Source organism: Entelurus aequoreus, linkage group LG04 (genome assembly GCF_033978785.1).
Source record: "Entelurus aequoreus isolate RoL-2023_Sb linkage group LG04, RoL_Eaeq_v1.1, whole genome shotgun sequence".
NCBI classification, from domain to species: domain Eukaryota; kingdom Metazoa; phylum Chordata; class Actinopteri; order Syngnathiformes; family Syngnathidae; genus Entelurus; species Entelurus aequoreus.
In genome coordinates, this window is record NC_084734.1 from 34,769,993 (window position 1) to 34,797,942 (window position 27,950).

General features: G+C 39.4%; 1 long non-coding RNA gene across 1 annotated transcript; it reads left to right on the forward strand.

Annotated features, from left to right (window-relative positions):
- The first annotated feature begins 306 nt into the window (after positions 1 to 306).
- Positions 307 to 20,108, forward strand: LOC133648522 (uncharacterized). Its single transcript, XR_009825882.1, has 3 exons — positions 307 to 396; positions 19,427 to 19,518; positions 20,027 to 20,108. It is a non-coding gene; the product is annotated as an uncharacterized LOC133648522 (long non-coding RNA).
- The last annotated feature ends 7,842 nt before the right edge of the window (positions 20,109 to 27,950 follow it).

The window sequence follows — 27,950 nt, forward strand, 5'->3', positions numbered from 1 at the left end:
TTTAGACGTAGACAGCCTTTATTGATCCACAAGGGAAATTGTTCCACACAGTAGCTCAGTTACAAAGGATCGAAAGGGTACTTACGTGAGGTAATTTAAGTTAAAATTTAAATAGTTTTATCAGAAAAGATGTTGGTCTATTAATGTAGCTGTACTATATGCTGCCTTATGCTGGCTAGTCATCAGGCAACCTGGTGTAATTGTTTTTTCTTGTTTCTTGTTGCTATACTGCGATATAAAAAATGAGCATCACATTCTTGTATCGCATATCTTCATCATCATCACCGCCAGAGAATTGAGGAGACTGTAAGAGTGACAGGAAAACAAAGCACAATAGCTAAGTGGAGGCAGTGGAGTACAACAATACAAGGTCCAGAGTTAAGACACAGCAATAAGGTAAGTTAACGTTATTTTTTTTTCTCAAATGTTACAGTGACGGTACCATGACAAATGTGTTGGAACAATTAGCGACCAGTAGTGGCGTACATCATCCATGGAACCTCAGCTCACAAGGTGCAAGAAACAGTACCTCATAGTTGATGCTTTTGTGAACAAAGAAGCATCAATAGCTATTTAAGTCAACCAGAAACAGGCTGGACTCTCTCTTGAACCCCGACCTTCCATGATTGACACGCTGGTCCGAAATAAATGAAAAGCTCAAGCTGTGACAGCGCCCAAAATAGCAGGAAGCTGCTGTGGCTGACCTGCTGCCTCTGGTGCCGCGTGTCAAGCAAGCTTAGAACACTTGGCAGAACATTTTGCACAAAGGAAGCACGTCCAGGTGTTTTTAGAGGCGACAGACAGTGGAATTTCAAGGCGGCGGCAGATGCACCCCTTCTTTTTTTGTCAGGCCAGCTGTTCACGATGAGCAGGGTAGAAGCCTGGCCTCCCTCCCTCCCCAAAATGTTAGCATGAAGCAAGTGAAAGAGCGCTCACTATTTAACAGGCCAAAGAAAATGGCCACCATCTTGTCGATATTTATAGATATGTGCGGAACTTGTGCTCGCTCCGGAGCGAGGTGCTGACGACCTAAAACGAGAAGACGCTTCCAGGAGTCCGAGTGTCAGGGTGAAAAGATAAAAATACCCAGTGAAAGATGGGCCCGGCCATTAGTCGCACAACCCGGCATGTGACATGGCAGCGTTTCAGATGTGATTTATGGTTATTACTACAGCCAAGCCCGACCCCTCCCACCCTGCAGCCCAAATTGAATTGCCAAATGAGGGTTATTTCAGGCCCCAATGCATAGACTAAATATTTCACTTGCATTTTAAACTTGGAGTGGATGTTCAATTGGATTTTAATTTTTTTTTAAAGTCACGTCCTGTAATGGGTTTTTAAGTGCAAGCGCTGTATAAAATATTCTACATTTACAAAGACAATAATGCTCAGTTGTCTGGTATCATTTTATTCTTTATTTTTGTGGTACTAATTTTCTTTGGCCTTGGACTGTGCAGCCGTTTTTAATGTTTTGCCATATGAGTGTATGTTAAATAAGGACAGAACAAGGGGACAACAACAAGCTCACTCGCTTCTTTCACAGAGAAATCCAGCAAAATAGCCACTTCAAAACAGTTTAAGAGATGCCAACTCCCCTGGATTCAGCAGTAGACTTTCAGAAATACCCTTGTCTCCCAATGTCCAGACTGAAGTTAAAAAACTGCCGGATTATGATGTTTTTTGTTTGGATATAAATTACTTTAAGTTTGTCAATACGATTGTGAAGACAATATATTATAGATATGTGTTATGTAAATAAAAATGTGAAATTAACAGGGGCAGATTTTAGTCATAGTAGCTATTTAGTAGCTATTTATGTTGAATCCAGATTTAATGCTTCAATTTTTCTTTTCAAGTCAATCATTAAACAAATTAAATTTTTGGTGGCAATAGTCAAATCCCTACATATTACTGTGGTTGGGTGTTACAGGCCTCCATCTGCTTCAAATGAATATGAGTGGGTGGGATGGCCTTCTCTGTCCACTAGGAGACAGTGTCATTGGTACACTTTTATTTACAAGGCTGTTCTGTAATGTTAAATGGAAAATGTATTTTTTTGTCTAACTTTGCTGCCTCTTGGCCAGGACTCCCTTGAAAAATAGGTTTTCAAATGTCAATAAAGGGTAAATAAAAAATAAAAAAAAGACATGGTGATTGGCAATGAAGACAACCAAAAATAACAGGCTATATTTCCAGCGGTTATCTCTGTATGTCACCCATGAGTGCACAGAGTGCAACTCGCCAGCTAGCATACAGCATCAATTACAATACTAGGTCGTCAGTATCAGCTGGTGTGCTAACATCAAGTTGGTAATATTAATTCTAATAATCATTAATTATACACGATCACAGGGAAGTGTTTTTTAATTAGCTATATTACCAGATGTAGAAGGATGACTATTATGTTGAATAACCATGTGTTCGGACAGCACTTAGAGGCACAGTTTCCAGCGTTGATATTTTCATAAAGACTGTGGGTAGAAATCATATGTTTTGGCACATCAGCTCTGACAAGCATAAGGACACCGCGAAAGCCAGAGGTGTGATGAAGAGAACCCAGAATTTTTTCAGGTACATTCATCTAGTAGAGCAGATATTTCTGATTTTGATTAATGCGATGAGGTGGCGACTTGTCCAGGGTGTACCCCACCTTCCGCCCGATTGTAGCTGAGATAGGCTCCAGCGTCCCCCGCGACCCAGAAGGGAATAAGCGGTAGAAAATGGATAAATGGATGGATTGTATTTGTTTTGATTTCTAAAAACAGCAGCGTGTTTCTGTCACATAAAATATGATTTTATTTATGACTCCATTTGCCAGTTCTCCAATGCCCTGGATTGCTAACAGAAAATATTGGCAGCTCTGCTGTGTAACAGCCTTTATTAGCGTGTTTGTTTCACAGAGAACCCGGATTTTGACAGCAACTGGTCTGACATATAAAATACTTGTGGGACAGCGACAATTGCTTTCAGCGCAACAGGGCGGGAAGTGAGTGTCAAGTGTCACACTCCACACTCCTGTCCCAGCATTGCAGAATACCTTTACACACTAATCCCTTTCACACTGCCCTTAGCCCGGTTCTTGGAGTTTTCTGGCAAGACAGCGTCTGTGTCAAAAGCATATCTTGCTATGCTAGCACAGGAGTGTGCAGTTTAATACCTGGGAGTCATTTCTCCCATCGTGTTTGAAGGAATTGGTAACTATCCAACTTGAAATTTACATGTAGTCTACAAACAAGAGGATCCCCTGCTTGCCTCACTATGGTCTGGACCAGTGGTCCCCAAACTACGGCTAATTATATAAAATATTATTTTTTAAAATCTGTCCTTTCTAATCCATTTTCTACCACTTGTTACTCTCGGTGTCTCCTAGCCGCTCAGGCAAATCATATTGTCTAAAAATGCATGTTCCCATCGATAACGTGACATCATCGGAAAAGTGCGCTCTCTTTCAGTCAATTAGTGTATGAAGAATATATATATATATATATATATATATATATATATATATATATATATATATATATATATACAGCCCGGCCCCTGGCCAAATTGTTTTAACCCAATGCGGCCCTCGAGTCAAAAAGTTTGGGGACCCCTGGTCTGGACTCTCACATCATTAACCATATCCATTGCACCGGTCAACTGGAGGGGGTGTTCCCACATCTGCGGTCCCTTCCAAGGTTTCACATCGTTCCCATTGGGTTGAGTTCTTTCTTGCTTGATGTGAGCTCAGATTCAAACATGTTGTTGTGGTTTGTGCAGCCCTTTGAGGCATTTGTGATGAAGGGCTATATAAATATTCTTTGATTGATTGATTGAAATTTCAGGCACTAGAGGGTGGCCATTTTATTAAATTCTTACAAATATCTCAAACTTCAGTCTGTGTACAATCTTTCCCCAAAGTTTCAGTTATTTTGGTCATGCTCTTTCCAACATATGCTCCAAATGGCCTACTAGGCGTTGTAGGAAAACTTGGATAATTTATGCAAAATTGTCAATTACTCAGAAACAAACCTCTTTGGACTTTTAAAATTAAGATGTTCCTTATTCTCATAGTGTCTGAACTTCCGAATCTAGTCAATAATTCTGCTTTTTGATAAAATATGACAACACCAAAACCATCTCTGAGAATGTGCTTGCGCTACAGTGTATGATTTTTTGGAGAAATACAAGTCTCAACGCAAAATATATTCCTTGGTTGACCGTGCAAGACATGTTGGGAACACGAGTGCTGTGCAATGTAATGATATATATCGTGCTAAGACATAAAAATGCCAATTATACGAAATTATTATCTATCGTTTATATCGTAATTTTAACCTCTGGGCTGCGGCTAATGTAACTAACTAGCTGTTGCTGCATCAAATAACTTTACTGCGAGAGCCAGTAGAGCATGAATGTCAGCAATGTCGAAGATTGCAAACTAGCATAAACAAAGAGCACAAAAAAACGCTAAACCAACTAAACCCCAAGAGAAATTGATGCCAAAAAGAGGCAAGAGGAACTCCTTTGTTTGGCTTTGTTTTGAATTAAGAACTTTCAAACCAACTGAATAACGGTAATCTGCAAAAAATGCTGCTTACAAGTCTTTGCAAGCGATGTGAACACATCTAATTGAAAAATGAAGACATCTAAAGAAAAACATAACAAGCCTGACAAGCAGTCCCGCAAACACAGAGAAATTACAAATGCCATCTCTTAATTCATATTTGTAGAAATGGCCCTAGTATACACTGTCAAAACTAAAAATACTTTTTGTTTGTCTTGTCCTTTTTAAATATGTATTCAATTATTGATATTTTTATCACTATTGTTCCAATATTTCATGCACAAAGTCGACTTGTATACCCTGACATAGAAAATAAGAAACATTTAAATTCACAAGATTTATTAAAAGATTCGTGGGTTCTGTTTTTTGGGGGTCACCCTTGTACTTGTGAAGCCAGTAGTGTGTACACAGCTGTGACACAGGAAAAAGAGGAAGTGTAAAGTGTAAAAGGAAAATATTGACTTTCCTAGATGTTGGCGTTAGCCTGGCACTTTTTGGAACACAGGAATTCTGTAAATTCCATAATAAGATATCACAGTCAAATGAGATCTGGTACAAGAGTTTTGGCAGCTCAGCAACCACATTAATACCCATGCCTTTAGTTAAGTACTTATCTGACTGTAGCATCAATCAAAATGGCCAATTATGATCTTTGAAAAGTCTAAATTTTTGGACTTCCACCCTGTGTAAGTTTCTTCCATATCCCTCCAAATAATGGCCGTCCTGGCTTTTCAATCAATCAATCGATGTTTATTTATATAGCCCTAAATCACAAGTGTCTCAAAGGGCTGTACAAGCCACAACGACATCCTCGGTACAGAGCCCACATACGGGCAAGGAAAACTCACCCCAGTGGGACGTCAATGTGAATGACTATGAGAAACCTTGGAGAGGACCGCATATGTGGGTAACCCCCCCCTCTAGGGGAGACCGAAAGCAGTGGATGTCGAGTGGGTCTGACATAATATTGTGAAAGTCCAACACATCAGCGAAAGTCCAGTCCATAGTGGGGCCAGCAGGAACCATCCCGAGCGGAGACGGGTCAGCAGCGTAGAGATGTCCTCATCCGATGGACAGGCTAGCGGTCCACCCCGGGTTGGGAGCAGAGTAGAAAAGAAAAGAAAAGAAACGGCAGATCAACTGGTCTAAAAAGGGAGTCTATTTAAAGGCTAGAGTATACAAATGAGTTTTAAGATGAGACTTAAATGCTTCTACTGAGGTAGCATCTCTAACTTTTCCTGGGAGGGCATTCCATAGTATTGGAGCCCGAATAGAAAACGCTCTATAGCCCGCAGACTTTTTTTGGGCTCTGGGAATCACTAATAAGCCGGAGTTCTTTGAACGCAGATTTCCTGCCGGGACATATGGTACAATACAATCGGCAAGATAGGCAGGAGCTAGACCGTGTAGTATTTTATACGTAAGTAGTAAAACCTTAAAGTCGCATCTTAGGTGCACAGGAAGCCAGTGCAAGTGAGCCAGTATAGGCGTAATATGATCAAACTTTCTTGTTGTTGTCAAAAGTCTAGCAGCCGCATTTTGTACCATCTGTAATCTTTTAATGCTAGACATAGGGAGGCCCAAAAATAAAACGTTACAGTAATCGAGACGAGATGTAACGAACGCATGGATAATGATCTCAGCATCGCTTGTGGACAAAATGGAACGAATTTTAGCGATATTACGGAGATGAAAGAAGGCAGTTTTATTAACACTCTTAATGTGTGATTCAAACGAGAGAGTTGGGTCGAAGATAATACCCAGATTCTTTACCAAGTCGCCTTGTTTAATTGTTTGGTTGTCAAATGTTAAGGTGGTAGTATTAAATAGATGTCGGTGTTGAGCAGGACCGATAATCAGCATTTCCGTTTTCTCAGCGTTGAGTTGCAAAAAGTTAGCGGACATCCATTGTTTAATTTCATTAAGACACGTCTCCAGCTGACTACAATCCGGCGTGTTGGTCAGCTTTAGGGGCATGTAGAGTTGAGTGTCATCAGCATAACAGTGAAAGCTAACACCGTATTTGCGTATGATGTCACCTAGCGGCAGCATGTAAATACTAAAGAGTGCAGGGCCAAGAACCGAACCCTGGGGAACTCCGCATGTTACCTTAACATAGTCCGAGGTCACATTGTTATGGGAGACACACTGCATCCTGTCAGTAAGATAAGAGTTAAACCAAGACAAGGCTAAGTCTGACATCCCAATACGCGTTTTGATACGCTCTAATAAAATATTATGATCAACAGTATCGAAAGCGGCGCTAAGATCAAGAAGAAGCAACATAGATGACGCATCAGAATCCATCGTTAGCAATAGATCATTAGTCATTTTTGCGAGGGCTGTCTCCGTGGAGTGATTTGCCCTGAAACCGGATTGAAAAGGTTCACAGAGATTGTTAGACGCTAAGTGTTCATTTAGCTGCTGTGCGACAATTTTTTCGAGGATTTTCGAGATAAACGGAAGGTGGGACACCGGCCGGAAGTTTACCATGAGGTCAGGATCGAGGTTAGGTCTTTTGAGTAGAGGATGATTAACCGCTTTTTTGAATGCTAGGGGAACAGTGCCAGAGGAAAGTGATAAGTTTATAATATTTAACACTGATGGACCTAATAATACAAAAAGCTCCTTGATCATTTTCCCAGGAATTGGGTCAAGTAAACATGTTGTTTGTTGTGTACCATTTACACATTTTAAAAATTCCTCCAATGTTATTTCATCAAAGAGAGAGAAACTATTTTGGAGGGCAGTGTCCGTCGTATATACTGTCGTATCTGTGTTAATAGAACCCAGTTGTAGCTGAGATGCATTGTCTTTAATCTCTTTTCTAATGACTTCAATTTTCTTATTAAAGAAATTCATAAAGTCATCTGCTGAGTGGGTGGAGCTACTGGGAGGAGTCCCTTGTTGGGTTAGCGATGCTACTGTACTAAACAAAAATTTGGGATCATTTTTGTTGATGTGGATGATATTTGAGTAATATTTAGCTTTAGCTGAGGTAAGCATGTGTTTATAAGTTATTAAACTATCACTCCATGCTTGATGGAAAACCTCAAGTTTAGTCGCACGCCATTTGCGTTCCAGCTTTCTACATGATCATTTCTGGGCTTTAGTTTCTTCTGTAAACCATGGGGTACGCCTTTTAGGGGCCCTTTTTAGCTTTAGCGGTGCTACACTATCAATGGTGTCGCGTAGGGCGTCATTAAAGTTGTTAGTGAGGTTATCAATAGAGCCCACATAATTTGGGAATGGTGCCATTACCGAAGGCAGTAGGTCAGTAAGAGTCGTTGTTGTGGCAGTACAGTTTATATTACTGCAAGATTACTGCAGTAAAACTGCAGTAATCTTGGGAGCCTGGAGGAGGCTACTGTGTTCTGTTCCAGGACACTTGGCTTTATGTGGAGGGAATGTTTTATAGGGATGAACATAATATTTAAGTACAGGAACAGTTCCGCAAGAGTCAACCCACACATGGTGAGAGAATTGGCTTTTTAGCGAAAATATGCTAGAAACCAGAGGTGTGGACTCGAGTCACATGACTTGGACTCGAGTCAGACTCGAGTCATGAATTTGATGACTTTAGACTCGACTTGACAAAATGTAAAGAGACTTGCAACTCGACTTAGACTTTAACATCAATGACTTGTGACTTCACTTGGACTTGAGGCTTTTGACTTGACATGACTTGCTACTTTCCCCAAAACCCAAACCTTAAAAAGTTATTTGGGAGCGCTCCGTATCTTTCATTTTATACGTCTGTGTCTATAAGCGTGTGTGCTGCTTGTCAGCTGGTGTGCTGTCAGTACAACAGCCAATCAAATTAAATCTACGTTGTTTTCATCCCACAGCTCTCATCCAATCCAATTGCAGGACAACCACCGAACATGAGTTGTCAAACAATGCGGCAGTGAGAAACAATTATGCCAAAGTTGGTTTCGTTCGGGTATAAAAACTACGACTTGGTCAACAAAAAACGAATTGCCGTATGCAAATCACGCAGTTCGAATATTACAGACGGAGACGCAACAACTTCCAACTTCGTTCGACATTTGAAGTTGCACAAAGAAGGGTAAGTTTTGAATGTAAGATAACGTTTATTGGCTAAGTAACATGACTTTTATTTGCTGTGAGGTTAAATCAGTGAGGCTGTAAACTCACTGCTAACGTTATAACCATAGACATCTTATAAGGGTACGCAGCATTGAGCGCTACTGCCTACTGGCGCAGACGAGACGCGGAGCCGCCATCTTGGAGTGGTGATCCGCTCCACTCAGTGCAATTCATTTGGCAGGAGCAATGAACTGTCAGCAAATTTAATTAATCTTACCTCACTGAATACCACTGATTTTCACGCGGTTTTTTTGTCATACGTGTAGCTATGATAACGGACACATGTTTTGGCGTTTTTATTATTCATAGTTTGCTTAACTTTAATATAATATTCTTATACGCTATAAATGACCAGACGTCCGAGATCAAAACTGGGAATATAATCCCAGAGAAGGGGGAAAAAAACGGTCAGCTATTTTTAAGTTGAAGAAACAATATGATTAGATTATATATACATGCGTATATCCTACATAAACAATGTATGAATACCAGAGGTGTGGACTCGAGTCACATGACTTGGACTCGAGTCAGACTCGAGTCAGACTCGAGTCATGAATTTGATGACTTTAGACTCGACTTGACAAAATGTAAAGAGACTTGCAACTCGACTTAGACTTTAACATCAATGACTTGTGACTTCACTTGGACTTGAGCCTTTTGACTTGACATGACTTGCTACTTTCCCCAAAACCTAAAGCTTAAAAAGTTATTTGGGAGCGCTCCGTAGCTTTCATTTTGTACGTGTCTGTCTATCAGCGTGTGTGCTGCGTGTCAGCGTGTGTGCTCTCAGTACAACAGCCAATCAAATTTGATCTACATTGTTTTCATCACACAGCATTGATCCAATCAAATTGCAGGACAACCAATGAACAAGAGTTGTCAAACAACGCGCCAGTGAGAAAGATTTATACCAAAGTTGGTTTCGTTCGGGTATAAAAACTACGACTTGGTCAACGAATTGCCGTATGCAAATCACGCAGTTCGAATATTACAGACGGAGACGCAACAACTTCCAACTTCGTTCGACATTTGAAGTTGCACAAAGAAGGGTAAGTTTTGAATGTAAGATAACGTTTATTGGCTAAGTAACATGACTTTTATTTGCTGTGTAGTTAAATCAGTGAGGCTGTAAACTCACTGCTAACGTCATAACCATAGACATCTTATAAGGGTACACAGCATCGAGTGCTACTGCCTACTGGTGCAGACGAGACGCGGGGCCGCCATCTTGGAGTGGTGATCCGCTCCACTCAGTGCAATTTATTTGGCAGGAGCAATGAACTGTCAACGCATTTAATTCATTTTACCTCACTGAATACCACTCATTTTCACGCGCTTTTTTGTCATACGTGTAGCTATGATAACGGACACATGTTTTATTATTCATAGTTTGCTTAACAGTAATAGAATATTCTTATACGCTATAAGTGACCAGACGTCCGAGATTAAAACTGGGAATATAATCCCAGAGAAGGGGGAAAAAACGGTCAGCTATTTTTAAATTGAAGAAACAATATGATTACGTTATATATACATGCTACATAAACAATGTATGAATACATTAGATATTTATATATCTTATAGACCGTATCTCTGTGGCTGCAGCAGCAGAGAGTTTATTCTGTCGTGACACTTTGTATTGATATTTTGTATTACATTCTTCTCTTAAATGATCATGTTTACAGTGATTGTTATATATGTATTTTTTATGTATGTCGCTTTGGATAAAAGCGTCTGCCAAATACTTAAACATATATAAACACCTGAAAGTCTTTATATCAGCTAAAACCACCAATGTGTTTCACTGGATTCAGAATAAAACCAAATTCGGTTTTACCCAACAATGTTAGTATTTGAATATTGTTACTTGAAGACTTATTCCTGGTTACAATTATACTGTTAAGAAAGTATTGTCTTATATTTTGCCTAAAATGAGAATGCATTATAATCAATGGCGGCTGGTGAATTTTGTTTTAGGTGGGGCAGAAAGTTTGTAAACCAAACCCCTGTAGGGGCGTCATCCTCCCCCAGAAGATTTATTTGTGATTTTCACATACAAATATTGAAGATCTTTGCTCCTTCTCAACTCTGTGGTAATGTTATTTTCATAAAATACAACCAATAGTACATTAATGTTAAATCTTACTTGTGAAAAGTAATCCCCCGATTCCTATTTTCAACAGTCCGCTCATTTGAGCAGGAAAACGCTGAACACCAACCCGGCATCTTTGTTTTCTACCTGTCAACTGTCAGTTTAGGCTGCTCGCCGGCTCCTCATCACCACTTCAAGATGCAAATTGCTCGCGTCACAGCAACCAATATTGCGTCTACTTATAAGATGTTTATGGTTATAACGTCATTTCAAACACGGCAATATGTTGCGTCCACTGCAGTTTGCTACCTTATTCATACTTTTTGTCAAGTGATTTTTTAAGCAGGGTTGCATGAGGTACCTACACATAACGTTACATTAGTCAATGTATCACACACAGTAACATAACGTTAGACGGCGGTCAGCAGCACCGCGTATTTTAGCCACCTACAAAAAGACAAACATAGTCAAATAAAGGTCAGTTAAAATATATACTATATTAAGAATATGTGTACATATTGCATAGGGCCCTGACATCTAAAAAGTACAGCTCTGTTCATTGTTATGTTCATGTATTTGTTATGTTTTTCATGTGTACGCACACATCAACACACATACAGTATGAGATGAGATAAGGTAAGAACAGAATAGAAACTGCTGTGGAACTAGTTACAATGCAATATGCCATGGAAATACAATGTTATAAATAAATGATAAATGGGTTATACTTGTATAGCGCTTTTCTACCTTCAAGGTACTCAAAGCGCTTTGACAGTATTTCCACATTCACCCATTCACACACACATTCACACACTGATGGCGGGAGCTGCCATGCAAGGCGCTAACCAGCAGCCATCAGAGGCAAAGGGTGAAGTGTCTTGCCCAAGGACACAACGGACGTGACTAGGAAGGTAGAAGGTGGGGATTGAACCCCAGTAACCAGCAACACTCCGATTGCTGGCACAGCCACTCTACCAACTTCGCCACGCCGTTAACACTTTTGTACAAATAAGTACAGTTTCACTTGTTTTTGCAAATGTGTTTATTCTGTAAAGGAATTAGTAAAATGTTTAAAATTGTTTAAACTATTAAAATGACTGGTTAATAGTGCTATTATGAATTGCAATGTCAGTACTATTTTCTTTCCTGCTATTTCAAATGCACTTGTTTTAATAAATAAATACAGCGGTTTAAAAGCATACACAATCTGTGTAAAAATATTAGTCTGTGGTCAAAAGGACTTGAAAGGACTCGAAACTCAAAATGCAGGACTTGTGACTTGACTTGAGACTTTCCAGTCTTGACTTTGGACTTGACTCGGGACTTGCCTGTCTTGACTCGGGACTTGACTCGAGACTTGAGTATTCATTGAATACATTAGATATCTATATATTTTAGGGACCTATAGACTGTAACTCTGTTGCTGCAGCAGCAGAGAGTTTATTCTGTCTTGACACTTTGTATTGATATTTTGTATTACATTCTTCCCTTAAATGATAATGTTTACAGTGATTGTTTTATATCTATTTTTTATGTATGTCGCTTTGGATAAAAGCATCTGCCAAATACTTAAACATATATAAACACCTGAAAGTCTTTATATCAGCTAAAACCACCAATCTGTTTCACTGGATTCAGAATAAAACCAAATGCTGTCTTACCCAACAATGTTAGTATTTGAATATTGTTACTTGAAGACTTATTCCTGGTTACAATTATACTGTTAAGAAAGTATTGTCTTATACTTTGCCTAAAATGAGAATGCATCATAATCAGTGGCGGCTGGTGAATTTTGTTTTAGGTGGGGCTGAAAGTGTGTAAACCAAACCCCTGTAGGGGTGTCATCCTCCCCCAGAAGATTTCTTTGTGATTCTCACATACAAATATTGAAGATCTTTGCTCCTTCTCAACTTTGTGGTAATGTTATTTTCATAAAATACAACCAATAGTATGTTAATGTTTGTTTTTGCAAATGTTTTTATTCTGTAAAGGAATGAGTTAAATGTTTAAAATTGTTTAAACTATTAAAAGGACTGGTTAATAGTGCTATTATGAATTGCAATGTCAGCACCATTTTTTTTCCTGCAATTTCAAATGCACTTGTTTTAATAAATAAATACAGCGTTTTAAAAGCATACACAATCTGTGTAAAAATATTAGTCTGTGGTTAAAAGGATTTGAAAGGACTCGAAACTCAAAATGCAGGACTTGGGACTTGACTTGAGACTTTCTAGTCTTGACTTTGGACTTGACTCGGGACTTGCCTGTCTTGACTCGGGACTTGACTCGAGACTTGAGGGCAAAGACTTGAGACTTACTTGTGACTTGCAAAGCAATGACTTGGTCCCACCTCTGCTAGAAACCGACATTTTAATTGGTGCATAAACACTAATACTTGATATATTGTTGCCGGTCTTCATATTTAGATTCATTTGTCCGTTGGTTGTGTAATAAGGAAGTTCACGTCAAGCTGTGGCCACGGCCGGGAGGTGAATGAAACCCAAAATGCAGAGACAAGGCAAGCATGAACCGAAAAGTGTATTTATTACACTGTCCAGAATACAAAAACGAAAAACTACATTGCAAGTAAAAAATAAAGACGTACTTGCACCACGTAAAGTTATATTTAAAAAATAAAGAAGAACGCAAACCAGAGAGTTAATTGGCAGGTGAGACGGACGGGATACTGGAACAGTAGGAAGGGGCTGAAAGATGAAACAGGATCACAGGTAAGAACATGTGGCCATGAATCTCTAGCAAACAAACAATAATTCAGCAAACCTCCTGCGCCAGCTGTTGTGATTAAAAGGGCGCTGATTGGAATCGCCTGCTGCACCTCTAGTAGCTCAGGGAGAGTCTGCGTCTAACAAGCTAAACAGAAGTAAATTAAAGGCCTACTGAAACCCACTACTACCAACCACGCAGTCTGATAGTTTATATATCAATGATGAAATCTTAACATTGCAACACATGCCAATACGGCCGGGTTAACTTATAAAGTGCAATTATAAAATTCCTGCCACACTTCCGGTTGAAAAACTCCTTTGGATATGATTTATGCGCGTGACGTCACAAAAGCAACGGAAGTGGTTGGACCCCATCGGACCCGATAGAAAAGCCTCTTGTTTTCTTCGACAAAATTCCACAGTATTCTGGACATCTGTGTTGGTGAATCTTTTGCAATTTGTTTAATGAACAATGGAGACTGCAAAGAAGAACGTAGGTGGGATCGATCGGTGTCTTAGCGGCTAAGTACAATACTGTAATATCTGTGATATTTGCATTAGTGTACTGTGTGTTTAAGGGTTTGGGGAACGCGCATGCGCGAGTGAGTTGGCGGAGAACTTGAGTGTGTGTGAGCGTGACTTTTGGCTAACAGCAGCTCGTGTATGTGTGTGCGTTACTTTTTGAACTACAACCAGTTACCGCTTGTTAATAAAGCGATTGAGCAATTTGTTTAATGGACAATGGAGACTGCAAATAAGAAAGTTGTAGGTGCGATCGGTGGAGCGGCGGACTACAGCAACACCAACACCAGGAGGTTGTGTTGTGTTTTGAGCAGGATAACAGATGCACTACGGTGAGTCTAGCTTTGGATTCCAAACATTTGATCGCTTGCCCGTACGTGCGTTCGATATGTGCATGTGACGTACGTAACTTTGGGGAAATATATGTTTCTTGCCGACTCTGATGGCGGCCGGGGTGTGGTCAAAAGCGTACAACGCCCGCCGCCGCATCTAAGTTAGCTACGCAGCTAGGTTAGCTTCTGTTTTTTTAGCTTCGCCAAGCGGAATATTATTAATCGTGTATTTACATGTTCATGGTTTAATAGTATTATTGATCTTCTGTCTATCCATCCAGTCAGGGTTTTTTTTAATTTAGTTTCTATCTGCATTTGAGACTGCTATGCTATCGCGTTGGCTACGCAGCTAGGTTAGCTTCTGTTTTTTTAGCTTCGCCAAGCGGAATATTATTAATCGTGTATTTACATGTTCATGGTTTAATAGTATTATTGATCTTCTGTCTATCCATCCAGTCAGGGTTTTTTTAAATTTAGTTTCCATCTGCATTTGAGACTGCTATGCTATCGCGTTGGCTACGCAGCTAGGTTAGCTTCTGTTTTTTTAGCTTCGCCAAGCGGAATATTATTAATCGTGTATTTACATGTTCATGGTTTAATAGTATTATTGATCTTCTGTCTATCCATCCAGTCAGGGTTTTTTTTAATTTAGTTTCTATCTGCATTTGAGACTGCTATGCTATCGCGTTGGCTACGCAGCAAGGTCAGCGTCTGTTTTTTTAGCTTCGCCAAGCGGAATATTATTAATCGTGTATTTACATGTTCATGGTTTAATAGTATTATTGATCTTCTGTCTATCCATCCAGTCAGGTTTTTTTTAATTGAGTTTCTATCTGCATTTGAGACTGCTGCTATCACGTTGGCTACGTAGCTAGGTTAGCTTCTATTTTTTTAGCTTCGCAAAGCTGAATTATTAATCGTGTATTTACATGTTCAGTCACCGTGAATGTCCATTTCGCGTTCTCGACTCTCATTTTCAAGAGGATATAGTATCTGAGATGGTTTAAAATACAAATCTGTGATACACAATAGAAAAAGGAGAGAGTGTGGAATCCAATGAGCCAGCTTGTACCTAAGTTACGGTCAGAGCGAAAAAAGATACGTCCATCACTGCCTCTCAAGTCCTTCACTGTAACGTTCCTCATCTACGAATCTTTCATCCTCGCTCAAATTAATGGGGTAATCGTCACTTTCTCGGTCCGAATCTCTCTCACTCCATTGTAAACAACGGGGAATTGTGAGCAGCACTACCGCTTGTGACGTCACGCTACTTCCGGTACAGGCAAGGCTTTTTTTTATCAGCGAGCAAAAGTTGCGAACTTTATCGTCGATTTTCTCTACTAAATCCTTTCAGCAAAAATATGGAAATATTGCGAAATGATCAAGTATGACACATAGAATGGATCTGCTATTCCCGTTTGAATAAAAAAAATTCATTTCAGTAGGCCTTTAAGGGAATTAACAAAAACCCAAACAAAATATAGGGTCCTAGATCAGTGGTTCTTAACCTTGTTGGAGGTACCGAACCCCACCAGTTTCATATGCGCATTCACCGAACCCTTCTTTAGTGAAAAAAATATATACAACATTTTTTTAATTCAAGGCAAAGTTAAATGTTTTTTTTACTGATGCACAAAGTGAACCGTGCATGAACATCACCTTGTTCAAAGAACAGAACCAACACAATGCATGAACTCACAACAAATTACACACCTGCAAATCAGTGCGACTTCTGCTGTTGCCTTTGAGAGACCAGTTCAGATATGCGTGGCTTCACCTTGGCAAGTGCCACTCTCATGTCATTTTAAATGATAAATGATCAAATAAAATTATTTATTTATTTTCCCAGCAAAGTCTGTTCCTTTTCTTCGTTTTCCACCCAGACATACAATACTAGTACACAGCTCATGAAAAATAATATTTTTTGTTATTGTCATTGTAAGTGGGCCAAAACACTTATATCAGAAAATAATCTCATGGAAATGACAGCTGTCATTTGATTATAATAATAAAACATTTAATTTGTTATTTAGTCAGGTTTGGGACAGGTGTGCTCACATGTGCTCCACTGAATGCTCAAGGAGTTTTTGCGTTTGCTCACACATATGGAAAATTATAGGGAACATTGTTTGAGGGTATCCATAATACACCGATAGGGAGAAGTTTCTATTTACACAATGAGTCGGGTGTGTCTTGACCTCCGTGGCGGAGGCTCCGCCGAACCCCTGAAGCGGACTCACCGAACCCCTAGGGTTCGATCGAACCCAGGTTAAGAACCACTGTCCTAGATATAGGTGCAAAAACCAAAGTCAAAGGGAAATAATCCCGCTTGTGGTGACCAGGCTTGTGAAAAATTCTGAATTCAGAACTTTATTTTATTTTACAAAAATAATTGAAATTGTAATTGTTTTTGCTCCTCACCTGAGGATGTTGAATTGGAATCACAGGTAGTGGAAATTAAATTAAAATTGCCCTTCAGAGACATTCCTTATAGCCAAGTGACAAGGAGAAGTTTAAAGTACCAATGATTGTCACACACACACTAGGTGTGTTAAAATTTGTCCTCTGCATTTGACCAATCCCATGTTCACCCCCTGGGAGGTGAGCAGTGAGCAGCAGCGGTGGCCGCGCCCGGGAATCATTGTTGGTGAAAGTTGTCAAGTTTAACATTTGATTTATATACTAAAACACTCAAATTAAATACAAATTCCCTATATTTTGAATGCTTGGATAAAGTAAAGCATTCGGAGAAATTAACTATTTTTTCCATTGTCTGAAGGTTATAATACATCAAATTGATTGATCTGTTTTAAAGAAGATGTTTTAATCCTTAATTGCCAATGAAAAACATTTGCTGTAATTAAAGTAAGATGTGTGCACTACTTCCTTGAATTGGAATTGGAATTGACTTCTTGTTTGCAAGTTCACCTTAACTCAACTTCATGGAATTGAATTTGAATAAGTGTAATGGTTTGATAGTCACATGGGACTAAGGTATGAATTATTATGATGCACTGCTTAACAGTGTAGTAAGCCAATCTCTCTCTCTCTCACTCTCTCCACAAATCCTTGTGCTGACACTGAATCTCAATGGTATTACAGCTGGAATGCCTGCTATGTTGTTTCAACTAATGAAAGAATGAAGCAAAACAAACAGAAGGACCAAAATTAAAAGAGAGAGAAAAAAAGTGAGAGGAAAACACAGCAAAATATATGAGTGGGAAGGGACAACTTCCCGGCCATTGGTTCGATTTGTTTTCTTCTTTGCGTTTCGCATCAAATACGATTTTCTTACCAGCAACAGCTGGGGGTCAAAACATGTGTAAAATAAGCTTTTTTTAAATTAATTTTAACTTTCAATAATTGGATCTGTTCCAGGATTCCTCTGAGTGCAGTACAATTGAAGAAGAAGTCACTGTTGCAAAATGAAAATGTATCTAACTTCCTTTGACAAACCAAACTAATTGATCAATTTGTAAACTGGTCAGAATCCAAATGAACCAAAATGTGTCAAATCACGGTCCTTACTATAGTCACAAGAATGTAGACCTGGAGGAAGCTTCTTTTGTAAGATTATTTTAAATTAGAGATGCTCATTTGTTCTCTTTCCGAAATTCAATACACCGATAATGTCCAGAAGGTCATTTCTAATACCAATATCCGCCAATTCCAATACATGCAGCAGCTCTTCTTTCAAACTAATTATGATGGGTCGATAAATATTGCCCTTGATGATAGTGCTAATAATCATCAGGACTTTTTGGCTAAGGTGCGTTATGCTCTAAAAATGTATCATAACTTTAAAAATACTGTAGCATTACTATTCACTGAAATAAATTAGCGTACATTGTAAGAAGTAAAAGTACAGAAAAGCAAGTAAACACATTCCTTTTTGTCTCGTTTATACTGTACGTCGTTGTTGGTCACTTTTTACTCTGGTTATTTTCAACCAACAGTGTGTACTTACTTGCACTCTTGAACGCTCACGCGAATGGAGTTCTTGTTTTGTTTGACATTCACGTTTCATTTAGGGGCAGGCAATTGTCAAAGAATTTAAGCATTGCGTGTTCTCACCAATCATAATCACGAAGGCGTGCACATACTTTGGTTGCTACTCGGTCTGGCCTGTATAAAGTTATAGATGCCAATTGATCATGTCACTGTGGACCTCACACACGTTTAGAAATGAAGGAAAAGACTGGATTTAATAAAACTCCTTTATTGCTTTATCTCTATCACATACACACGCACACACTGTATAGATAGATGGTCAAGTGCTTAGATTAAGTGCTGTCTGGTGTTCTCTCACTCTCTAACCCCCCTGAGAATGGATCAATACTCACTCAGCATTAGGTTACCGTTAATGTCTTCATCTTTTTAACCAGGCACTGAAAATGTGTGTGTGTGTGTGTGTGTGTGTGTGACCCAAGATTCAATTAAATGTCAGGGAAGGCCATTAATCCCTCAAGACTCACAGCGCCCCCTAGGGAGGCTTGTTGTAAAGTGCAGGCCCATTATTCAGTAAGCTTTCGTGAGGAACAAATAATTAAGTTCAGTGGGATGAGCATTTATTTATAATCCGCACTCCTCCGCCCTCTGCTCCCATCCTAGCTCGAGTTGCACATGTATAATTATGTTGCAGGATATTTATCACTTTAATAATACATGTATTGTCATGCGGAATGAGTGATTGAACATTACCTTGTTTGGATCACTGGATCATAAGATTTACGCATCACCTCCATGCAAGTGTTGACTTAATTTCAGTCTGTTTTTGTTACAAATATTGACTTTTTTATGTGAAACATTAATAAAGTAAACAATACGGGTGGAAGTGTAATGGAGTTGAGCAGAGCAAAATATATTTAGTTTATAACAACAACAAAACCATCCTTCCATCCCAATCAATCTCCCCATGCATCCCCCTCACCTAATGCACTCTTTCATGTGCTCTCCTGTTTCCTCCTGCCTCTCCTCCAAACCCCCACCCACTCGTACCGCAGCCCCTGTCTCCCTCACCCTCCTGTCTCATTGCTCTTTTGTAGGCCCCTCCACATTTTTGGGGCGTAATGTGATCTCCCCCATTCCTCCCCAGGGTGGTCTGCTCCGGCCTCGTTCAAAGAGTACAGCGGGACCGGGCTGAACCGAGCACAGAGAAGGCCTGACGGAGTGGGCGGGGTGGACGTGGTAAGATAATTGTTATGTAAATTAGGCCGTAAACCTTGTGTTTGTCCATTCAAGCGCCTGTCTTACACAGGTAGTGTGTGTGTGTGTGTGTGTGTGTGAGTGTTTATGTGTGCTGTACCTGCGCCATCTGTTTGGTCATATCCAGCAGCTGTTGTTGCTCTCAGACTTGAAAACGAAAATTATTAGTAATCTGTTCCAAAAAGTTAAAGGAAAACCGAATTGTATGAAAACTGAATCCATTTTCCTAATAAGAATAATATAAATCTAATTGATCCATTCCAGACACAACACATTTTCTAGAGAGTAATTATAGTTGTACATGCATATGACTTATGAATGAAATAGGTAAATGAACATTTACTTTTACCTTTTTTTAAGGCTTATTGGTGAAAACGGCGAAGAGGGACATTGGGAAGTGACTTTGTACTTTGCTATGAGTTATTTCTTGATTTTAATAGTGTTTCTCACCTTTTAACTTTCTTTGACGTCATGCTGGTTTATTTTCTAGTCGTACTGAGACTGAGTCACCAACAAGTGGAAATCTTTGTCCGGGCACCGGGAAAAATGTTCATCCACAGAGCATTGGGGTAAGTTCTGTGAGTGCTTAACTTAAAACACTTGTATCTCAAATCAACGTCTACCATTGAAATTAATTTGAAATGAACTGAAGTGGTGTTTGCCCCTCCCCCCCAAAAAACAGTACCATGCCTTTTAAGAAGAAAAACAAACCTTAGATAAGAAATATTTTATATGTCATGACCGGTCATTTCAGGTCTGACTTTGTGTAGTGTTTTTTCTGTGTTTAGTATTTATTTCCTGTTAGCTATCCGTCTTTCCTTATTTGCCACTTATTGCTGTTAGTGCTGATTGTACACACTTGCTTCTTATTAGTGATCAGGAGACTCACATACTAATTAGAAGAGTTTCGATGACAATCTGTCAAAATGTTTTAGTACGACTTTGGTAAGCTATGAGGCTGCACCGCACTTGATGGATTGTCAACATACGAGTATTATTATTAGGGCTGTGAATCTTTGGGTGTCCCACGATTCGATTCAATATCGATTTTTGGGGTCACGATTCGATTCAAAATCGATTTTTTTTTCTTCAATTCAACACGATTCTCGATTCAAAAACGATTTTTTCCCCCGATTCAAAACGATTCTCTATTCATTCAATACATAGGATTTCAGCAGGATCTACACCAGTCTGCTGACATGCAAGCAGAGTAGTAGATTTTTGTAAAAAGCTTTTATAATTGTAAAGGACGATGTTTTATCAACTGATTGCAATAATGTAAATTTGTTTTTAACTATTAAATGAACCAAAAATATGACTTATTTTATCTTTGTGAAAATATTGGACACAGTGTGTTGTCAAGCTTATGAGATGCGATGCAAGTGTAAGCCACTGTGACACTATTGTTCTTTTTTTTTTTTTTTTATAAATGTCTAATAATAATGTCAATGAGGGATTTTTAATCACTGCTATGTTGAAATTGTAACTAATATTGATACTGTTGTTGATAATATTTTGGATTGGATTTGGATTGTTCTGTGTCGTGTTTGTGTCTCCTCTCAATTGCTCTGTTTATTGCAGTTCTGAGTGTTGCTGGGTCGGGTTTGGTTTTGGAATTGGATTGCATTGTTATGGTATTGCTGTGTATTGTTTTGTTAGATTGATTAGTTAAAAAAAAAAAAATTAAAAATTAAAAAATATAAAAAATAAATACATTTAAAAAATAGATTTTTTAAAAATGAGAATCGATTCTGAATCGCACAACATGAGAATCGCGATTCGAATTCGAATCGATTTTTTCCCACACCCCTAATTATTATGGTGTGTGTATACGGACCGCGGAATGACACCCATTAGCAGACATATGCTGTTTTGTTTTGCAATATTATGCAAAACCAACTTTTCTTACCTTCTGGTACCTGCTGATGTGTATTTGGGATCTGCATAATTCCTGAAAATTTGCGCCCGTCCACCATTGTAGTCTGTGCCGATGCCGTAGTCAACAAGCGTCTTCTTTTTCTCTATCTTCTTGTTATGTGGCATTCATTCTCCGCTGTTGCCATTGCAGTTGACTCGCTATGGAAGTGCTAAAAATGACCGGTGTAGTGGGTTTAAATAATTCACCCATGGAACTTTAGTAATTAGAGAGTTCTGGTCAGACGGTTTTTCACAGGACACATTTCCGGCGTTGTTGTTGCACTAGTGCAGGGGTCGGCAACCCGCGGCTCCGGAGCCGCATGCGGCTCCTTGACCACTCTGATGCGGCTCAGCTACATACATGCCGACCCCCCTGATTTTCCCAGTAGACTTATGGATCTCAGTGTCTCTCATAGATTACTCCCAGGGAAAAAATAATCCTATTTACACTCTAATTACTAAATAAAGGGCGTGCCCTAATTGCACTGCAGTAATTGTCCTCTATAGCATTTACATACAGCGTGCCAGTCCAGCCACATGTTGCATGATGTTATTGCACACACAGGAGACAGCAAAGCATACTTACTCATCAGCCACACAGCTTACACTGACGGTAGCCGTATCAAACAACTTTAACATTGTTACGTTACAAATATGCGCCACACTGTGAACCCACACCAAAAAAGAATGAAAAACACATTTCTGGAGAACATCCCACCGTAATACAACATAAACACAACACAACCATTAGCCAGAATCCCATGCAGCCCTAACTCTTCCGGTCTACATTATACACCCCCGCTACCACCAAATCCCCCCACACATCAACCCCCCCCCCCCTCTCCGTGCGTTGGTTGAGCGGAAGAGTTAGGGCTGCATGGGATTCTGGGTATTGGTACCGTCAGTGTAAGATGTGTGGCTGCTGAGCTAGTACGCCTTGCTGTCACTTACGTGAGCAAGCTGAAATTGCATTCTATGTGTGATCGAGCAGGTACACGGTTAGGGCAGATTGTAGAGGGCGCCAAATGCAGTGTCATCACGCTCTGATATTCGGGAGTCTCCCGGGAAAAATGAGAGGGTTGGCAAGTATGACGCTATCAAGCGCCATTCGTTCAAAACTCGCGGGCTGCACTAACATCAAATTTCCACATTAAAGTGCGTGCCGGTGCGTGTGTCGGAGACCCCTAGTTAACATAGCACAAAGCATTTAAGCTTTGTATGCGGTGTTTTTCATTTTAAATTTAAAAATTTTTTTTGTGGCTCCCATTACTTTCTTTAATTTGTGAAACTTGCCAAAATGGCTCTTTGAGTGGTAAAGGTTGCCGACCCCTGCACTAGTGAGCCACGGATGAGGAGATGCTTCACCGTTATTGATTTAAGTAAAGTCTGAATGTCATTAAAACAGTTAGCTCCATCTTTTGACACTTCTTCCCATCCCGTCCTTGCACGCTACACCGCTGCAACAAAGATGATGGGGCGAAGACGCTGTCGAAGGTGAGCCTCGTAAATAAGACCGCCCACAAAACGTCTGTAAAACATAATCTATGCAATATTTTGACCAAAGAACCACCATAACATGTTATGTAGACCACAAGGAAGTGTTTTCAATTTAGAAAAAAATAATACAAATATGACCCTTTTAATGATCCCTATAATCCGGTGCGCCTTTTGTATGAAAAAAAACCTGACTGGACCCATTCATCGGCAGTGCGCCTTATAATCCGGTGCGCCCTATGGTCCGGAAAATACGGTACTTTTACCTCCACTCTGTCTCCTGTCTCTGCGTCTTCGGCTCACAAGTACCGCTACCATGCGGAACCGTAACAATAATGTATAACATTTACTTTGGCGAGTGGACTTCTATGATATTTCCTTCCAGCGGTATATCCATCAAACACACCATCAGTAGATTTTCCATATTTTCATGTATAAATGTTTGCCATTAAGATATAATTTTAATGTTTTTGGCTTACGTCATTTGCATTCTGCTTCAGCATGGCGCAGACTAGCAGTGATACGCTCAAATCGCTTCGCCAAGTTGGTGACACCATTGGTCATGATTATTATTTTTTTAATTCAATGTATATCATCTATTTCTTCATCTCATCTCTGTCCTTCACACTCACTTTCTTCCTTCCCATGGTTGGAAAACAAAGTTAAGTCGATCTCTAACTATAAGCTAATGCTAGCAAGTAGGACCTGGGGCCTCATATATTAAGAGTTGCGTGGATTTCCTACTAAAAAAGGATGTACTCTCATATCTACAAAAAGTTGTACGCACAAACAGTTTCAAATGTATGAAAGTGTGTTAAGTTAAAGTTAAAGTGCCAATGATTGTCACACACTCACTAGGTGTGGCGAAATTATTCTCTGCATTTGACCCATCACCCTTGATCACCCCCTGGGAGATGAGGGGAGCAGTGTGCAGCAGCGGTGGCCGCGCACGGGAATCCTTTTGGTGATTTAACCCCCAATTCCAACCCTTGCAATAGTCCCATTTTTATAGTCTTTGGTATGACTCGGCCGGGGTGCACGCATTAATCGAAGCACTTTTTTTTACATCCTAATCAACGTGGAATTAAGCCCTCATGTTGGAGTGGCTGGCCACTTCCTCTCCATACCCCCATTTAAATAGACAAATCATGTTTAAATTAGCCATGCGCCTGAGATGCCACACTCTGCACAATCAGAAAACACAAAAATAATGAGCAAAACGGCAAACATGAAGGAATTCACAGAGAAGGAGTTGGAGGTGCTTCTTGCTGAAGTGAACGCTGTGGAATCAGAGAACCGCACACAGGAACAAATAAGAAATAGGTGACTACTACTGAAAAAAGGTGGAGAAGAAGATGGATGTGGCCAAACAGGGGAGGGGACCGTAGATAAAGTAGTCCTCACCCAGTTTGGAAAGCTAGTCGTAAAGCTTTAAAAGATGTGGGAGCACATATGGGTAACTCTGATTACCCCCAAGAAAAATATAATTTGTGTAATTTGCAACAAAATTGGTTCATACAGTAGCCTGCTCATGGCCAGATTAGCGTTTCTTGTGAAAATTATGTAATATTTGGGTTGAAATATTTAAAATTTAAACATGCCAGCATATAAAAAAAATACGAAACTCTTTGACTCTTGTTTGGTTACTCAATTTATTATTATATCACAGGAGAGCTACTTGCGGTAGGAGTCACGTAACACAAAGTTGGGGCATTATTGTGCCGCAACCACCGGCGGCTACAGCTGTTAGGCCGACTGGCCAAGTTGTACTAGAGTCACATTATAACAGCAAAAGGTGGCAAAATGGTCGCCTAGAAAAATTAACAGATGTCCTCATAAATATGAATATGAAGTATGAAATGCAGTGTCCCTGCAGGGATCTTTTACGTTGTGAAATCAAATGTTGGAAAAGCCCGAACGACCACCTATGTGTGTCGCGAAAGTATCCACAGCATGTAGGAATGTGCGTACGTCAGCCATGAAGTTGGTGTGATTCCCATGTTCAGTTCACTCTTGATACATCTCAACTTTGCCGTGAAAATGGGCGTATGCCAGGCTTTTGAGCGTACGCGCGCCTAGCACATGAGGCCCCAGATGTTTTGGGCGGATCTTACAGGGTGTACTGTGACATTTGCCAAGCCAACTAATGGTGGGGATGCTTGTAACTTAAAGCATAACAATTAGCTCTTTTCTTAAAGCAAAGAAAAAAAGCTCCGCTTCTGCTACCGGAGTTTTTGTTAAGTCTGAAGATTCTGACCACTGATTTGACCACTGATTTGCGATCACAGCCACAGGAGAGTCACCTGGCATCTTCGATCTGATTTTGGTCAGTTGAGAGGCACTGATACGCTGAAATAAGGCGAGTGGAAGAGCCGTTAGCCTCAAGCCAAAGGCGCCTCCCGCAGTTCAAAGCGGTTGCCTAGCAACCAAAAGCTACGGCGAGTTTACAGCTGTTTTAAAGTGATCCCGACGTCGCAGAGTGTTATAAGTTGACAGGCTGACACCTCAAATTGATCTCTGAACGGCGCAAGGTACGAAATTGTTGAAAAAACAAGTTAAAAGTGCCGCAAGTCGCTAAAGAAGTAACTGCCCTTAAGACATAAGAGGCGCTGACGTCAGTGACTGCCGCGATGCCAAAAGTTAAAGGATTGACTGGAAAGACTGATTTGAAGCTGGGCACAGGACATGATGGGATTCAAGAAGGGATACTACAAAAAATACTCCAGGAATTTAAAGAAGAAATGATAGAAAAATGGGAAGAATTGATGGATGGATGGAAAGAGGATATGAAAGAAATGAAAGAAGAAATTAAAGAAATGAAAAAAGAGAACAACTCCAGAAATAAAGAAGCCACTGAAATGAGCAAACAAATGAAGATCCTTCAAGAAGACAACAACATGCTGAGGAACATCATAGATGAAAAGAATCAGGATAAATGAATGAATGATATCATTGTGACAGGGCACCGAATTAAACCAAGATCCTCTGCGAAAGCTGTGAATAATGAAGGTGAACCAGATGAAATGGATATGGTCTCAGCAGAACAGCAAGTGGTCAACTTTCTGCAATCAAAAGAAATTGAAATTGACATTAATACCATCGAAACATGTATCCCACTGAACGGAAGAAACAACAACGACACTCCAGTCGTGCTCGTGAAACTCATAAACAGAAAATCTAAAATGGCATTGCTGAGACAGGGAAAGAAGCTGAAGGGAACAAATGTGTACATGAATGAGCATCTCACAAAACGTAATGCTGGAATCGCCAAGAAAGCACACGACTTGAGAAGGCAGGGAAAAATCCAGGGAACTTGGAGCGCCAACTGTAAAATCTACATCAAGCTGAATGGAAGTCCAGAAGCAAGAGTAATTGTTGTCCATGACATCAAGGACCTGGACAATTTTTAAAGTTTACACAGCTACCACAACAACGATGATAATGGACTCTGACAGAAAACAAGCACCTAAATTCAGCATCGACACTACTATGTTCCAAGGGACGACTAAACAAGAGGATCTAGATTCAGGATTGCATCCACCTACACTTATAGAGATTATTGAAACAACATCAAAGATTGTTGAACAAGAAAATATGGAACTAAAAAATTTCTGCAACAAAAATCACAAAAAACAGGATTTGGAAAATGATATAGATCCAGATACAAATGTTTTCTCCCACATCAGTAATAGTTGTTTTTATTATACAGATGATCAATATAATAGCAACATTGAATGTGATAACAAATGGTCAATTATTCATTTTAATAGTAGAAGCTTGTATGCAAATTACAACAACATTAAGAACTTTTTGGAACACATCAACGAACCCTTCAAAGTGATTGCTGTGACAGAAACATGGATTGATGATAAAAAAGGAATAGATTTTGATCTGGAGGGATATGAGCTAAACTACATCAACAGAACCAACAAAAATGGAGGAGGTGTAGCTGTTTACGTGATGAAGAACCTGAACTACAGAGTGGTAAAAAAACATGTCATTTGCTATAGATAATATCTTAGAATGTATAACCATTGAAATATGTCAGGAAAAAAGCAAAAACATATTCATCAGTTGTATATATAGATCACCTAAGTCAAGTATAGAAACATTTGAAGAATGGAACAAGGCAACTTACATGGACAATGGTCAAAGAATAATGTTCTTATGTGGTGACTTTAATATTGACTTATTGAACCCCAACAAGCAAAAGTCTATTGATGACTTCATCGATACAATGTACAGCATCAGTCTATTTCCTAAAATCACAAAGCCAAGCAGAATCACAGGACACTGTGCCAAGCTTATTGATAATATTTTTACCAATGATTTTGATAATAACACTACAAGTGGTCTAATTATAACCGACGTTAGTGATCATCTGCCAGTTTTTACAATATATGATGGAAACTACAAGAAGAACATGGAAGACAAAAGGACATTTCGAAGACTATGCACAGAGAAGAGGATGACTGCCTTCAAAATTGAGCTACAAATGCAAGATTGGGACAATGTGTACAATGAAAAAGAGGTTGATGAAGCATAAGAACATTTCTTAAACAACTTCATAATACTTTATGACAAACATTGTCCATGGATACAACTCAGTAACAAGCAGAGAAAGAATAGTCAACCATGGCTGACAAAAGGATTAAAAAATGCTTGTAAGAAGAAGAATACACTATATAGAAAATTTATAGCACAAAGAACTATAGAGGCAGAAATTAAGTACAAAAAGTATAAAAACAAGTTAACAGACATACTACGATCATGTAGAAAAGAATATTACAGTGAATTATTGGACAGGAACAAAAATAATATGAGAGCAACATGGGGCATCCTCAATAGCATTATTAAAAATGGAACTAAGAGGGACTACCCTCAATACTTCTTAGATGAAAATAAAAAAAATGACAACATAAAGGAAGTAGTTGAAAGCTTCAATAATTATTTTGTAAATATTGGACCAAAATTGGAAGAAAGGATTCCAGACCCAGTTCCAA